A 16,358-nucleotide genomic window follows, 5' to 3' on the forward strand; every position below is an offset into this window, starting at 1 on the left:
AAAATATCAACAGCCTCAACAGAAAGCTTGGGTTCAGATTGATGATTTTACCCATCTACCAATAAGTTTTCTGTTTTAGGTAAAATCAGGAGGAATGAGGGAAACTGGTGGAAAGTAAATCCATTGAGAAGATATTTGCCTTTTTCACTTTATAAGATCAGCTCCCATGAGAAATAAACAATAAAAGCTCTCCTCGCCACAAAAGTCAACTGCTTATCATATAACCACTGTTACAAGGAATTGTTATATAGGGAAATGATTATAGCAGTAATAATAGCAAACAGTTACACAGCAATTACTATGTGCCGGGCATTATTCTAAGCTCTTTGCACTTATTTGTTACATGCCTCATTTAGGCCTCACGTGTACCATTTTAGTGCATAGTCTTTGGTCTTAAAAAAAAATAACTAACGTGTTGAAACTTAGCATGTATTGAGCACTGTGTTTTTATGTGTATCACCTCATTTAATCTTCATGATGACCCCACAGTTAGGTATTGCATCAGCCGCAAACTGAGGCTCAGAGAGTTAGGTAATGCTCTCCACAACTGCCAGGATGCAAACTTCGGTCTTATTGACATCAAGCCTGAGCTCTTTATCTTGCTGCCCTTCTGTTTGTCATAGAATTGGAAGCACACTGCATAGGGTCAGTATGCCTCACTTTCACAGGGATATTTGATGGGGTTCTTTGTGGGTTTCCATGCCTCCAAAGTGAGAAGTGTCTGGAAACTCTGTCTAGAATTTCCTAGTCCTCTCCCCACAACTAGGAACTAAAATAATTGTTTGGAACTCCTTGATTCTGTTCCCTAACTGGGCATAGGAATAGAGTAAGCATAATTCTAGCAATAGGAATAGTGAAAAGCAGTTTAAAAGAACCCCCAAAAAACCTGAAACAAAAAACCTTGGCTCTGCTATTTACCAGCACCTCGGAGCAACTCTTGATAACCTCAGTTTCCTAATCTGAGCAGTGGGGTGATACAAATGATTTGTGACTTACCCATACGTACACTGTTGTGATGACCAAAGATGACAATACATCATCATTGGAAATTCTATGTAGATGCGTGGTTATTATTGTACTGTGGTTCTCTACAAAGGTCTGAGGCTTGCCCCTATTAATGAGGGTGTCTTGCAATAGTGTTATTTGACCTTAAATATGTGAAACACAATTCTTTTTTTTTTTTTTTTTTTTTTGGGTACAAGCTGGATGATTTGCTCAAGGGGGGTGGTCCAGGCAGGACGAGACACCCACATCCCTAAACTAGGGCTCCTTCCACCGCACTGCACCTTTGATTTGCATACCCAAGTGTTTTTTTTGTTTGTTTTCTTGTGCTTTTTTTGCGGTACACGGGCCTCTCACTGTTGTGGTCCCTCCCTTTGCGGAGCACAGGCTCCGGACGCGCAGGCTCAGCGGCCATGGCTCACAAGCCCAGCTGCTTCGCAGCATGTGGGATCTTCCTGGATCGGGACACGAACCCGTGTCCCCTGCATTGGCAGGTGGACTCTCAACCACTGTGCCACCGGGGAAGCCCGTGAAAGACAATTCTTTGTGAGCTGTGGAGTAGGTTTTTTCCAGGTACAAAAGGAAATACCATTTCTGGAGTACCTACTATGTGCCAGGAATCATAATGAGACTTCACCTCTCATTTCCCTCTTATAGAAATCCAGAGAGGGAGATGTTATTATTTTATAAATGAATAAACTGAAGCTCAGCACAGTTAAGCAATTTGCCCAGCATCGCATAGCTAAGAGGTAAAATTTAGATTCAAACTCACGCTATGGGAAAACAATCTCCATGCTATTTGCATCCACTCTAGCATTCTGCCTTTTAGGCAGAAAGGAAAGAAGAAAACAGAAAGCAAAAGCAGGGGTCTGCAGAACTCAAATGCCCCAGGATTATGGGGTTTGCCTGAGAATTAAAATGATGATGATGATAATGGTAATAGTAAAGACGACGAACAGACATCAAGGTCAGCCACAAAGAAGTAATAATGAAAGTTTACATTTCTTTTGCCATAGGCTGCCACTGAAAAAATCCATTTTGTTTTCTGTACATTCCTAGGGATAGCAGTGGGAAGTAGTTAGGAATAAGAATTATACCCACTTAATAGATGGCAGTGTACAAAACTGAGAAAGAAAGAGCAGAAGTGCCAGGCAACATTTGAGAGAAAGTAGCCAACTCAGAACTGCCATAAGGACTTGCTTCCAGGGCCATCTTCCTTGACTCCAGCTTCACGGCAGTCACTGACCTCCGCACTTTCAAACTCATTGTATTATTCCTGGTCATTATTCCCCAGGTTTGGCCCAGTCCTTCCTGTAGAAAAACCTGTTCTGAGGTGGAAGAAGCTGTGAGCCTGAGAATGTCCCCTCTCGAATTCTTTAACTCAGAGGGTCCCTGACACTGGGAGGCTCTCAAGGCCACAATCCAGATATTTCTGGAAAAGAAAAGAAAAATTCAAGCTAATGTGGAGTTGGAGTTTTTAAGTTGTCTTGTGGTTATGGAGCCCTTGGGCATGCCTGGCAGCTTAGATACTGTGAGAGAACCTCGGAGAGTTCTCGATGCCTGATCTTCATGCTTCACTCTGGCTTACATACTGACAAGGAATGAATCTAAAACTCAGAAAATGTTTAATTGATCTGTTATGCCTTGCACCATAGAAAGATAAAAAAATCAAAGGGATTTAAAATGTTTCAGAATTCTTTGCTGGTTTTAAGGAATCATTTTTTCCAAAAGGTGGCAGATGATGCTTTTAGATTTAACTAGAACCGAGAACAACCCCAGCCTCACCACTCAGGGAAAACTTGCACTCATTGACCTCAGTGCCTTCAATCTGCAAAATGGGGATAAAGTACTTCATAGGATAGAACTGTAGGATCAGATAGGTGAGGCGGGTGAAAGTGCACAACAAAGTACAAAGAGCCTCATTCATGTAAAGGGACTATGATTTCTTTCTTTAAGAGTGAAGTTAAGTGGAGGCAAAAGGGTGTCAGCACTGATCACATCTTAGCCTTCAATAATCACTTTCGAAAATTTATGAGGAGTTTGAAAATTATTTCCCCCGATTTCACACTGATTTTCAATTGGCAATGACCATTATTTGTCCAGCATTGGCTTTTAACTGAATAGGATAAGTAACTCTCCCAGGGTCAGACAGTAAATTAAGTGCCTAAATCCAAATTAGAATGAAGCACACATCCATGGTAGATTGCAGGGTCCTGAGTTTCCTCTCTGTTAGTGAACTTCATGGAGTGTACAGGCCGATTTATTTTCATGTATCTTGTCAACCTTGCAACTTTTAAGTGAGATGGAAATCATCTGAACACTATTTTACAGGACCTTTATTTTCCATCACATTCAAGACTGTCCACAGTGAATGTAAACTGCAAAAACCTCATCATTAGAATCTTCCAGAAACAGAGGCTGGGAGTGGTTAAAAAAACAACAAAAACAAAAACACTGGCTCAAAGCCTTACAGCTAGTGAATGGCAATGCTGGATCAAGAGCCCACTTCTCTGATCAGGACCTCTCCTCTTCACAAAAAAAGCCATAGTACAAATAATAATAATAATTTAAAAAATATATAGTGGCAGCTGACACAATGTGCCAGGCACTGTTCTAAGCTTTTTGTATGTATTAACTAATTTAACTGGCAAAAAAAAAAATTTTGGAGTATTCCTTCACTAAAGCAGCCCAGTGAGAAGCAGCACTTTTTTTTTTTTTTTTTTTTTTTCAGTTGAATGACATTGCAACCCGAAATCACAACTCCGTTTTAGGTTCCTGGTGGTGCCTGCTTCCTCTTCTAGTTTGTTTAGTCACAGAATTCGATTCCAGTTGGCCGATTACGCGCCTACAAACAGGCTTAGCGCTCAATTGAAATGCGTGAGACTCCTTAACTCTTGTATAAACAGGTAATGCGAAGGGGTGGGGCACAGATTGCGGATTTCTTTGCGACGGGGCTGGGGTGGGAGTTAGAACTAACTACCCAGAGATCAGGCAAGGTGAAGGGAGGGCTTGGCTGCTGTTTTTAAATGCAGTGTTTTTTGTTCCCTTTCTAGAAACCAGCTGCAACTTTAGGTCAGGGCGCATTAAAATGAGCCACTTCTGAACGAGCAGCGCCCAGGCCCCAGGCCCTGCTGTGAAGGCCCCGGCAAAGGTCAGGGCTTGGTCCGCGTGACGTTCCAGCCCGTGCTCATCCAAGCGGTGCTCTGCCTCAGGTAAGGACACTCTGGGAGGTTCCCCCGTCTTCAGGCCCGCCGCCGAGCTCGCGGTGATCCTGCCTGGTCAAACGACTTCTTTCCTACGGGGGAAGAACGGGGGTGGGGTGTACTGATCGGCTCGTGATTCAACAGCTGGTTCCTTATTCCTCAAACGTGGTTCTGCTTGGGTTCCCCCAACAGCCCAAAGGGGCCAGACGTCTGATTCAGACAGATGTCCTCAGGTGGCGCAGGTGCCACTTCTGGGGCTGTTTCTGGCTGTCTGAAATGGATGTGACTTTTTGAGCGGGGAGAGAAGTCTGTGAGGTGAAGTCCCCAAATCTCTCCCAGTCAAGACAAGATTTTTTTTTTTTTTTTTTTTTTAACCTTCAGCAAAGGTATCTGCCCTCCTAAAACAACAGGAATGTTGCACTGGCCTTCAGCCAGCGAAGGCTCAGCGAGCAGGATAAAATTTCAATGCAGATTTACGGGAAGTTGCCGGTGCTGGGAGTAAAAATCTGGTTTGGTGAGTTTAAGGGAAGGGAGTAGACGAGAGACAACCTTGCTACTGTGAGGCGCGGAGCCTCGACTGGGGGAGGGCAGAGGGAGGAGGGAGGAGGGAGGAGGGAACAGGGAAGAGCTGGAGCCGAGACTGAGCGCTCCCCGCGCGCAGCACCGGACGCAGCAGGGCTCCCTGGGCCGCCGGTCTCTCCCGGGTGCGGATCCGACGCCGCTCTGCCAGTAGAATCGCCGCGCTTTCAAGTTCACGCTCCCGCCAGGAATTTAGCCCCAGAGAGCTGCCTTCTGGTTATCGCTCCTGCTTCCCACTTTGGAATGTGCAGTTTGGGACAGTGAGAAGCCGGGGCTCAGGGAGTTTTCCTCGTAGAGAGTTTCTCTCTGCAGGTTTCCAAGGTTAAGAAATTCTGACAAACTGGAATTCCCAGAGCCTGGGAGTTAAGCCTCAAAAGATCTGTTGCTTTAAGCGGCGCGGTAGGGAGTAGCTGGACACTCCTTATTTTGGTTTTACATTAAAAAGAGGGAGGCCGAGAAGATGTTGTAGGTTACTTCCTAGCTCTGTAAATTGCTACCGGGCTGTGAATGGTGTTAATTTCTGAAGTGGGCGACTGCAAATACATAACAAAGGTAAGGTAGCTTTGGGCAATCCTTCTAACTACTGTCCCTTAATCTTACATTTGGGTCCCAATTTTGAAATCTTGTTTTCTTCTCTTTTTAGCCCTTATCTCCCCTCATTCTACCATCCCCCGTTCCGACTCTGGTATATTTAATGGGAAAGAAATGGTTTATAAAAAGATTTTAAAAGCGTCAGCTACTGGAAAAGCAGAAAATCATATACAGTCAGCCCCATCGTTTCCTCTGGTGATGAAACCTTTTCCATACAAGAAACAGATTTTTTTTTTTCGCTCTTGAAAGCATACGATTGGGCCGTCCAGAGGCACAGGTGACTTTTTAGACTCAGATTATTAAAGTGAAATTGAGGAAACCTTTATGACAGGCATCTCGCTTAAGAGAGTGGTAAGGCGGGAGTGGGGGAGGGTTGCTGGGGCGTGTGATATCTTCTTGTACTCATTTACCTCCCAAGGTAACACTGAGTACAGGCTTAGTTGTTTAAAGTTAAAAATTCAGTCCGCATAGAAGCGTTGAGTTGATGAACTCAGACAGCTGACAAATCAGTCACCGGATATTTAAGAAATCAGTTAAAATAAATGAACTGGAATTTTTCAAATAAGTGATTCATTTTTTATTTAGGCAAAAGTTCATATACTCTTGGGTACTGTCCCAAGGCATTTGGAGATGAGGCTTCTTTCTTGAAAGCTAACCAGAGATAGTGTCCTCCAGGTACTCACCCATAGGCTGTACTGATTAGAACGAAAGATCAAGAAACTTTTTTTTCTAGTGGCGTTGTAATGGCGCACTCAGTTTTCTTTAGCATGAATGTAGGTTAGAAATGTGTTCTTTCAAACTTGTAATGCTGGAGTCACACACATTTTTTAGGGCAGAGAAAGCAAAGGGTTGACAACACAAACATGAAGAGGTTGCCACGGTTTGAAGGACCATTGCAATTTAGACCAAGAGCGTCTGAGAATTGCAGGTGCCAGTCCTAAAGGGTGAAAGGTTGTCAGCAGAGTAAAACACAACCTCTAGACAAAGACAAAGCCAAGTCCCCAGTCAAGGCGATGAGATAGCATTTTGCGGGAGTTTGTGTTGCTGTTAATTTAAACCATAATCCTTGTCAGATTGAGGATATGAAATCTTGGAGGGAAACAAAACTAAACCAGTCTGAAATGGAAACAGGAGGAAGGAAAGAAAGAAATTTGGGTTTTTGTATCCTTTCTTGTCTACCTCACCCTTCACCTTGTTCTGATACATTGGATTGGCCAAGAAGTTCGTTCGGACTTCTCTGTAACGTATGGAAAATCCCGAACGAACTTTTTGGCCAGCCCAATACATACCATTGCTTAATTACTGCACACAGGGAGAATGAGGAATCAGACATTTCACAAGAGCCCAGCTCTTGTGAAGGAAGAAATAAACTGACAAAAACCAATCTCCTAGCCAAACTCTGCCATGCTTCTTTACCTGACTAGGTTACACTTAAATTCTGCTCAAGAGTCTTTTGTGAACATATGCTGAAAGTGAATCAAATTTTGAAGATTTATTATCTTTTAGTTTCTGAGTTTTCAGAAACTTGTAAGATTGAAAACTCGGCGTCATCACTTTACTACAATCTCTATAGTTTTAATTGTCAATGTATTTTTGATTCCCTACCTGTGCTGCTGTAGAGTAAATTTTTGCCCAAAACAGTTGGTGACGCTGAGGATGAAATCAAGATAGGAAGCAAGGAAACTATGTGCTTCTGGACACGTGTCTTCAGTACTTGCTCTGACTAGTGTTTAGCACTACTCCCATTTTTTTCCCCTCACATGATAAGAGCATTCAGATTAGACTGTTCTCTTTGGTTTACTAGTAACAGAACCTGTTGTCAGTAATTTAAACAAAGATTAGAAGGTTAACGTAGATGAAGTTATTTTCTTACAAAATGAATTTGCTTTCCAAATTCTACTTTTGATCTGTTGATTAAAAATAAATCACGTTCCAGATGATTGAGCTTTGACTGCCATAGGACAGTATTCGCCTGTTTCAGACAGGTTCCCATCTCCACATTTCAAGTCCCTTCTGATTTTTCAGGACTGGATACAGGGGTGCTGGTTGGGGGAGGGAGATCTCCTCAAAGTTGGACCGAGGTTCAAGTGAAACTGTGATTCAGATTTCCCAGAGGACGCATAATCCTAGAAAAAACTTACTCTGAAGAGGGCTTAAGCTTGGGATTCATAAGACTTAGAAAAAGGATAGATTTCGCATGAATCTAGAATTTGTGTGCCACACGTTTGTGAGATTACAATGAATATGTAAATGCAGTTTAAAAAGTGTTTGTCGGAGTGATTCCAAGTTAAAGGTTCTATCGGAGCATTTCAGCTACTTGCCTTATTAAGAGATATAGTTTTCCTCTTGGGACCAGTCTCTGTGTCTTATGGCGATGTTGATTTTCTGGTTTAATATTCTGAGACGTGTGTGTTAGTCAAAACAACCACCTGCTCAGAGCAATTGTTTCAAAGGACAACTGGAAAAAGATTTTCAATAATGGCAGTGCTCGGATGACTTGGGTTATGAGATAGAAGGCCTTTAGAAACTCCAGAGAAGAACTAGCATAGAAATGATAAGAAGTAATTGTTCAACTGCCACCTCAAGCTGTTCAAAACGTCTCATACGGAGGGATTTAGGGGGAAATGGCACCCTGCCACTTTTTGTGTGTGGTCCTGAATCATCTTGTCAGTAAAACGCTCCCGAGATGGTCTGAGCTTGCTTTCTGATTGTTTCTGCTCCTTTCATATTTGCCTCCCCTTCTATTCTGTCAGCCTGTGTATGGGGAAAAGGAGGCAGAGGGAAAGGATATCCTTCCCTAAAAGTCAGTGTACCCCCTCTTTTCAGAACCTCTTACTTTTTGCCTGGAAAAGGGGGCAAGGAAGGAATTTTCCAGTGAAAGTAGAAGGGGAGAGAGTGTCTGGAGGAATAAAATGCCAAGAAACAGGTGAGCTCCAAACCCTGTTAAGTAATGTGTTCACCCGAAAGCTCACATGGAGATTATCGATGCCCTCCAACTATTGCAGGTGAACTGGCAACTGTAGGAATTTGAGGCTCACCCACCTTTTGTAATTCAAATGCTCCTAGGGCACTGCAATAGATGGCTCATCTGAATGAGTTCAAGATGTCATCTCTAGGTACAACCCAAAGTAAACTGATTACAAAAGGCACAAGCCTTTCTTTCAACTACGCTCCACTCTGCCTTTCCTCTACTTTCTGCAATGGTTTAAGGACACCTGAAAAAAAAAAAAATCACAACTTAGTTTATGTAATTTAGGTATATAATACGAGCATTCTTTTTCATTGTGGATGTTGAGTTTTTGTCATCTTAGGAACTTAGTTTATGCAAAAGTGATTTATGGGTGTGTTTAGATGCAAACAGTTTATATGTCTGTAAAATACAAAACGTGAGGAAACTGATACTATGATAGAAATGCTCGACTATATTTTATAGTTTCTCTTTTTGGTAAGCCCTATCAGGTTTTAAGAGTGGGGTCATTTTAGAAATCAAAAGAACAATCTACCTTTCTGAAGGCCACTTAAGAGAGATGACATCAGAAGACAAAGGGCTGGTGTAACCCTGAAAACCCTTTGTGATTTTTGAGAAAATATCAATCCTTTGGTCTCAGCAGATTCCGGGTAGTGCAAAATGTATACTTAAAATTACAGCCATTTACATTAGTCAAGAAAACAATCGCCGGCCTCCAATCACGATATTTGTCTTTGGGAATACTGTATGTTTGTGGTTGTTAGGAACATGGCGGCCCAGTGCCAAGACCATAGTAGGTGGGTGTATGTTGATGAAAGGGGATTTGCTGACAGCGTTTGCCTCCTGCTTATGCTTTGCTTTGGCTAATAGTCAATTTTGCTTATATTCCTTGAGTTTCCACCTACTGGGGAAAAAAACAACCTGATCTCAGAAGCAATGGATAATCCACATGTGAGTGAGCAAGAGTTAACTATACATAACAATGGGCAATGGGTGGATGTGCAATAAATGTGGGGCATTGTGTAGCTGAAACAGGAACAGGACACTTCTACCTGACCAAGGAAATGCCAGCCTGTAAAAATTATAATAAAAAATGTTTACCTTTCAGAGCACTGAGACCTGGCTCAGTCATTTTAAGCATTATACATCATGCCATAAGAAAAAAAGAAGTATTGAATAAAGTGAATAAGATGTTTTTCAGATGTTAGTTCTCTTAGGTCAATGTGATTGCCATTCTGAAAATGTGTATTTGGGCCTTTTGAGCTCAAGTAAAATATTCGCGTTTCTGAAAAGTAGGCATCCGTGTCCATGATGATGATAGCACTGTGCCTTTTGAAAAGACAGCTTAAATAATATTTCTTTTTGTTTGCTGTCATTTATTTTTAAAAATAATAACATGGTTCTTGGTACACCAAGCCCTTGCCAAGATTAAGCCCATCTTCTCAGTAGCCTTCTCAAGACAAAGTTGCCTTTGTGTAACAACTGGGAGGATTTAGTGACACAGAAAACTTAGTGGGGCACTGCAACTTATTATTAACAGAAAATTCAATGGCCTGATGTTTTTTCTGTTGCTGTTATTTTTATTCTACCAGATAATATCTGTGATATATTTCTCCATACAGATGATCTTACTATTTTATTTTAGACTTTCCCAGGGAAGAATGTAGTGGTTGAGAATTTACGTTGGAATTTAGTTAGATTATAAAAGGCAAAAGCCGCAGCATACTGATGCAGAGGAGAACTTGGCTCTGTGGGCTAGTTTGTTCTGGGGGTAGTCAGCAAAATTTGGTTGCATGTGGAGGGAAAGAAAAGGTAGCTAGCCAGAGTGAAAATGACAACCTGGGGGAAAAGGATGACCATTCACATTAAATTTAAACTCCATGGGGAAGTGGCTAAGAACACAGTCTACCTTGGTGCAAATCCTGGCTTGGCCACGTATGGGCTGTAAGCAGGTTACCTAAAAAAAAAAAAAAAAAACTCTCTGTGACTCAGTTTCCCCAACTGTGAAATGCCTACCTCACAGGGTTGTTATAAGGATTAAATAAGTTAATCTACTATGTAAACAGTGCCTGGTGTGTAGTCAGTATATGGTACATAGTCATCATGATACACGTCATGTTTGGATGCCTTTTCTATGTTTGAATTCTTATCTCACTATCCTCCTCCTTTCATGACCTCTTCTGCTGGTTGTAATCCAGGTTTCTCTTCCTAAGATCACTCCTTCTGACCAAGTGCCATTGCCATTATAGGTAGGCACTATTTTTGCAAGTTTCTTTTGGTTTTTGTATCTTAGTTGTATGGAGAAAATGTAACTTAGAATCACCAAGGTGCCTTTTTCTTTTCTCTCAGAGAGCTATATGATGTTGATTAGAAGCAAAAAGAATGATGCTATTATATCTGTCAAGTGAGAGACTGGCAAGTGTCTTGCTGACAACGGAATATAGATTCTGGAAACGGCTAATGCAAAGTAGAAATATTTTGTGTAAAATAATACAATACAGCAAACTTAAGTAGGTCCTGTTATGACTTTTGTTGGTTAGTGTTAATTGGTCATAATCATAATCACAGTATGACACTTTCTCAGAACTGCCACAGCGTCTTATCTGTGCACTTCTCATGGCATTTTATATCACTTGCTACTTATACATATACTGTTTTCCCTGCCAAACAGAAATTAAGAGGCAGGATTTGTGTCTGAATAACATTTGCATCCCTCAGTGTTTGTATTTTATAGTTCAGTGCTCAATAAATAAGAATTTCTTTGCCCAAATTCATTACCATCTAAAATAACAGCATTTTTGCATTCCATAGGCATGTATTATGGATCTTTTTTTTTTTTAATAGATTTTATTTATTGGCTGCGTTGTGTCTTCCGTGGCTGTGCACGGGCTTTCTCCAGTTATGGGGGCTTCTCATTGCGGTGGCTTGCGGAGCACAGGCTTTAGGCACGCAAGCTTCAGTAGTTGTGTCACACGGGCTCAGTAGTTGTGATGCACGGGCTTAGTTGCTCCGCGGCCTGTGGGATCTTCCCGGACCAAGGCTGGAACCCGTGTCCCCTGCATTAGCAGGCGGATGCCTAACCACTGCGCCACCAGGGAAGCCCTATGGATCATATTTATTTGGATGACTTCTACTTTTTTCCACAAGCATTTTAGCAAAAGTTGTTGGATAGAATATGATGGAGAGGTAGTGAACTCAGAAAGCAACCAGAATGGAAGCTTTATCCACAGCTAAGCCTCTGAAAGCATGGCAGGATGGGGGAGGCCAAGGGCAGGGAGGAAGTGAATTGTTGCAGTGCTTAGGTGCCCATCACATTGTTTAAAAGTTTATACCTCTTTTTTCTGCTCTTTAACATCCTTTGAAAGGCCCAGACTTGTTACTAGGTAATTATGAGAAGGGGAAAAATGCATTTTGTCAAAATTAGAAGGAATTTATTAGATAATTATAGGAAAAAGTGCATTTTCTCAAAATTAGGGAGAGTGAACAAAGAGATCCACTGAGGAAGAACAATACCAAGTGAATAGATAGCTCTGTGAGCCACAGTGGTGTGGTGTTTCCAGTGGGGCTGCTGGTGTACTCTTGGCTAAGGCAAAGACAAGAGGAAGGAGGGCAGGTGGCTGAAGAAATATTCAGAGAATTGCCTCCAGTGAAATCCTATTTGCAGAGCAAAGGGAATCCTGTAACAAGCTAGCTCTAACCAGCTGGTGCAAACAGTAGTTTGGCCCAGGTACCTCCTTGGCTCTTTGCCCTACATTGTGGGTTCCAGGATGCACCTCAAGTTATATGTAGAGTTGCCAATGAGTAAACAGAAACTACTAACTCCGAGGGTACTAATGAGCCCTGGAATTTGTGCCTTGTATCTGCAGTGGCTCCATATTCATAGACAGTCACTCCCAGCAGATGAGACCAAGCCTGGGAAGGCAGGGATCTTAGAATATTCTCCCAGCATCCTTCCCAGAGTGGAACCTAGGAGTCACTCCCGCAGCGGGATGTGTAGGAGGCCCACAGACCCTGAATCAAATGGTAACACCCATGTTCTCACACATCCTAGTAACGTGTGAAGGGTCTTGCCTTTTCCTCATTGGCTAGAGATCAATGAAATTGTCAGGGGAACTGCAGTCTGCTTATCTGTTCTCCCTGCTTCCACCTTTGCCCTTTATCCCATATGCTTGGTTCTTGACTCAGTATCCAGAGCGACTCATAAAACAAAGTCAGATCATGTCAGTCCCCTGCTGAAAACCTTCCAGAGCCTCTGTGTCTCCCTCAAAAGCCACATGAAGCACTGCCTTTCTAGTCCCATTACCTCTTTAATCACACCTCCTACCGCTGACTCTGTTAGCACTTTGCTTTAGCCACAGCTTCATGCCCCCGTGGCCTTTGCAGTCTTTGCTCCCTCTCCCTGAACCATCTTCCCCCAATACATCCACGGATCACTTTTTCACCTCCTCCAAGTCTTTACTCTTTCTCCTTCTGTCTAAGACAGCACTTCCTCCTTCCTTTTGGCACTCTCTATCTCCCTACCCTGCTCTATTTTTTCATACAGCACTTTTTTCCATGCTATGTGATTTTATGGCTCATTGTCTGTCTCTTCCCCACTAGAACGTCTGCTTTATTTATTGATGTATCCCAAGCACCTTAGAGCAGAGTCGGCCACAGAGTAGGTACTCCATAAATACTTGTCAAATAAATGAATAAAACACAGGCTTTTACACAGCACGGGTATGACTGAAAGCGTAGTACTACTTGTGTGTTCTACTCAAAATATAACCACAAACACATCTTTCTGAGTAAGCATGATTTTTTTCCCCCAGACCTCTCCTGTTAAGCTGCCATATTTTCTCTGGTTTCATTATTTCCTGTGCCACCACAAGCCCTTGATGGAGGCCATGACTAAGTAACGAGCAAGGCATAGCTAAGTGTGGGGATGGTGCAATCATTTCAGCACTTCTCTGTTTCCAAATCAAAGCCTCTTCTTTGGCAATCTTTCTGCGATTTCCATCTAAAACTTACAGCTCAGTTTTGAACAGTCTTGTGAATTGCATGCCCTACAGATAATTCCGCTTGACTCACTCATGTTCCTATATTATTTATCACTTTTTCTATTGTCATTTAATTATAATTAACGATTGTTCTAAAGGTAACTGTCAAGACAACTTGTGTGTGTGTGGTTTTTTTTTTTTAAACTGTCTCTTTTGACCTTTGAGATTTTGCCAAGTGCCAACTGCTGCTACAGGAGTCCATCTAGATTTTTTCTCAATTGCAGGGCTCAGTTGTATTTTCCCTTGACCTGGCCTGAAATGAGCGCTAATGTCTTTGTCTGAGTTGTTAATGTTTCCCCAGAACCTTTTACAAAACTTCAGTCCTGCCTTTACCAACTGGCACAACCGCTCTCTGATCTGTTGTACTGGTTTGCTAGCCCCTGCCTCACTTTCTCCCTCTGCACAATTTTCCTTGGTTTGGCAAAATTGCATTTCTTGGGTCTTGTGCGTCTACCTGCCATTTTTAGATCTATAGCTCTGTAAGGTACTTCCTCAATGGCTGGTGGAATCCTGTGACTACTAGGCTTGGGGACCCTAGAATCGGTCTTGAAGGTGAGTGTACATTCCAGGAAGGTTGTTTGTAGTAAACAAACAAAACAAACAAAATATTATGTAAATTCTGCTGAAGGTACACCATGAAGATCCTGGCTTTATTTATTTATTAATAAATTTATTTATTTTTTATTATTATTATTTTTGGGCTGCATTGGGTCTTCGTTGCTGTGCGTGGGCTTTCTCTAGTTGCGGCGAGTGGGGGCTACTCTTCATTGTGGTGCACGGGCTTCTCATTGTGGTGGCTTCTCGTTGCAGAGCGTGGGCTCTAGGCACGCGGGCTTCAGTAGTTGTGATTATTATTTTTGGGCTGCATTGGGTCTTCGTTGCTGTGCGTGGGCTTTCTCTAGTTGCGGCGAGTGGGGGCTACTCTTCATTGTGGTGCACGGGCTTCTCATTGTGGTGGCTTCTCGTTGCAGAGCGTGGGCTCTAGGCACGCGGGCTTCGGTAGTTGCGGCATGTGGGCTTCGGTAGTTGCGGCACGTGGGCTCAGTAGTTGTGGCTCACGGGCTCTAGAGCTCAGGATCAGTAGTTATGGCGCACGGGCTTAGTTACTCCGGCGACATGTGGGATCTTCCCAGACCAGGGCTCAAACCCGTGTCCCCTTCGTTGGCAGGCAGACTCCCAACCACTGCACCACCAGGGAAGTCCAATTCAAGAAATTTTAAAAAATCCTCAGTATACCTAATAATCAGCTAATATTTCTAGTACTTTCTGCAAATCATTTTATTCCTTATCATATGTACTGAATAGGACATTAAAAATGGGTAGCATATAAATGTTAAATTAGACCTGTTTTTAACAATATACTATGTAGATGGAGCTAGTGGTAACTATTTATGAGTTAGAAAAACTTATCAAAATATAGACCTAGTAAATAGGTATACTTGAAAAAAAAGATGAATATGAATTAAATTGGTTTAAACCAGGCATTGAAATGACCTGTTTTTTTTGTATAGACACAGACTCAACTGTTATTTATTGAGTAGCTGCTATGTGCCAGATACTGGTACTAGGTATGCAGTGGAGAACAAAAGTTCTCTGCCCTCATGGGACTTTCTTTGGGGATGGAGATGGGATTCAGTACTCTGAAGGAACTGAGAGGTACTAGACAATAGAAGGTGGGACTCTGAGCTGGAGTGGTCTGAGATGGCTCCTCTAGGGATGTGATGCTGAAGGTGTCTGATGGAAGAAAAGGTCTAGAAGGTGTAGCATTTATGACGGTCCTAAGGCTGGGAAAAAGCTGGGCATGTTGAAGGACGTAAAGGAGGCCGATGTTTCTGCATTGCTGGGAGCAAGGAGCAGAGAGGCACGAGGTAAGGTCATGGGGTTAACTGAGTCCTATAGTATGTAGGCCCTTCATGACCACGGAAAAGAGTTTTGTTCCTCCTGAGCCCAATGAAAAGCCAAGAAAAACAATTTACTTGTTAAACAATAACTGACTATTGGGTGAAGACTGAACTGGAGGGAGGGTGTTGTGGCAGACAAAGCGAGATTAGAGTCCATTTTTGAAGTTGGCAGTGAAGGTGGGGTCATGCTGGTCAACTGGGTTGACCATTTCTTCTGTGCACCCTCTTGCCTTTTTTACAGTCTCGGTTCAGCTGTGGTATAGATTTCACGAATGGCTGGCAGAAATAGCAAGACTTGGTGATGGCCTGCATGTAGGGTGGAGGGAAGGAATGAGGATTCTGGCTGGAGTTACTGGGTTCAATGGGGGAGACCAAAGGAGAACAGGCTGGAGCGGGGCAGAGGGAATCAGGAGCTCAGTTTGGGGTGTGTTTACTGAGATGCCTGTTAAACATCCTAAAGAGATGTTGAAAGTTTCCCTTTTGTATCCAGCACTTCTAGCAAGAATGAGAGGCACCTAAGATAGGCAACTATTTTGGATTTCATTATTTTTTTTCACTGTGTCTAAATTTGCACATATAGATAAGGTTTGTGACCTTTATTTATATATAACACATGACTAAACAGTATTCGAACAAGAAATGAGCATCTGTGGTATATAGGAAACTGTGATGGGGGGATGGGTTAACACTGAAAAATTTTAAATATAGTTTTAGCCATTAAGAATCTTCTAATTCAGGGCTTCCCTGGTGGCGCAGCAGTTAGGAGTCCACCTGCCAATGCAGGGGACGTGGGTTCGAGCCCTGGTCTGGGAAGATCCCACATACCGTGGAGCAGCTAAGCCCCTGCGCCACAACTACTGAGCCTGCGCTCTAGAGCCCGTGAGCCACAAGTACTGAACCTGAGTGCCACGGCTACTAAAGCCTGCATGCCTAGAGCCCGTGCTCCACAACAAAGAGAAGCCACCGCAATCAGAAGCCTGCGCACCACAACGAAGAGTAGCTCCTGCTCACCACAACTAGAGAATGCCTGCACGCAGCAACAAAGACCCAACACAGCCAAAAAAAAAAAAAGAAC

General features: G+C 42.7%; 1 protein-coding gene across 4 annotated transcripts in view; it reads left to right on the forward strand.

The window, feature by feature from the left end:
* The first annotated feature begins 3,779 nt into the window (after window positions 1-3,779).
* The window catches only part of RBM47 (RNA binding motif protein 47), a 164,300-nt gene continuing 151,721 nt past the window's right edge, over window positions 3,780-16,358 (forward strand). For 3 of the 4 annotated variants that reach the window (XM_024731753.1, XM_024731755.1, XM_024731756.1), the window contains exons 1-3: window positions 3,780-3,908; window positions 4,056-4,214; window positions 4,587-4,719. The gene's annotated coding sequence lies outside the window, so the exon portion shown is untranslated. The remainder of the gene's footprint in view (window positions 3,909-4,055; window positions 4,215-4,586; window positions 4,720-16,358) is intronic. The other variant, XM_024731754.1, reaches the window with a different exon arrangement.

The sequence above is a fragment of the Neophocaena asiaeorientalis genome, unplaced genomic scaffold, assembly GCF_003031525.2.
Source record: "Neophocaena asiaeorientalis asiaeorientalis breed wild unplaced genomic scaffold, Neophocaena_asiaeorientalis_V1.1 scaffold39, whole genome shotgun sequence".
Classification (NCBI taxonomy): Eukaryota; Metazoa; Chordata; class Mammalia; order Artiodactyla; family Phocoenidae; genus Neophocaena; species Neophocaena asiaeorientalis.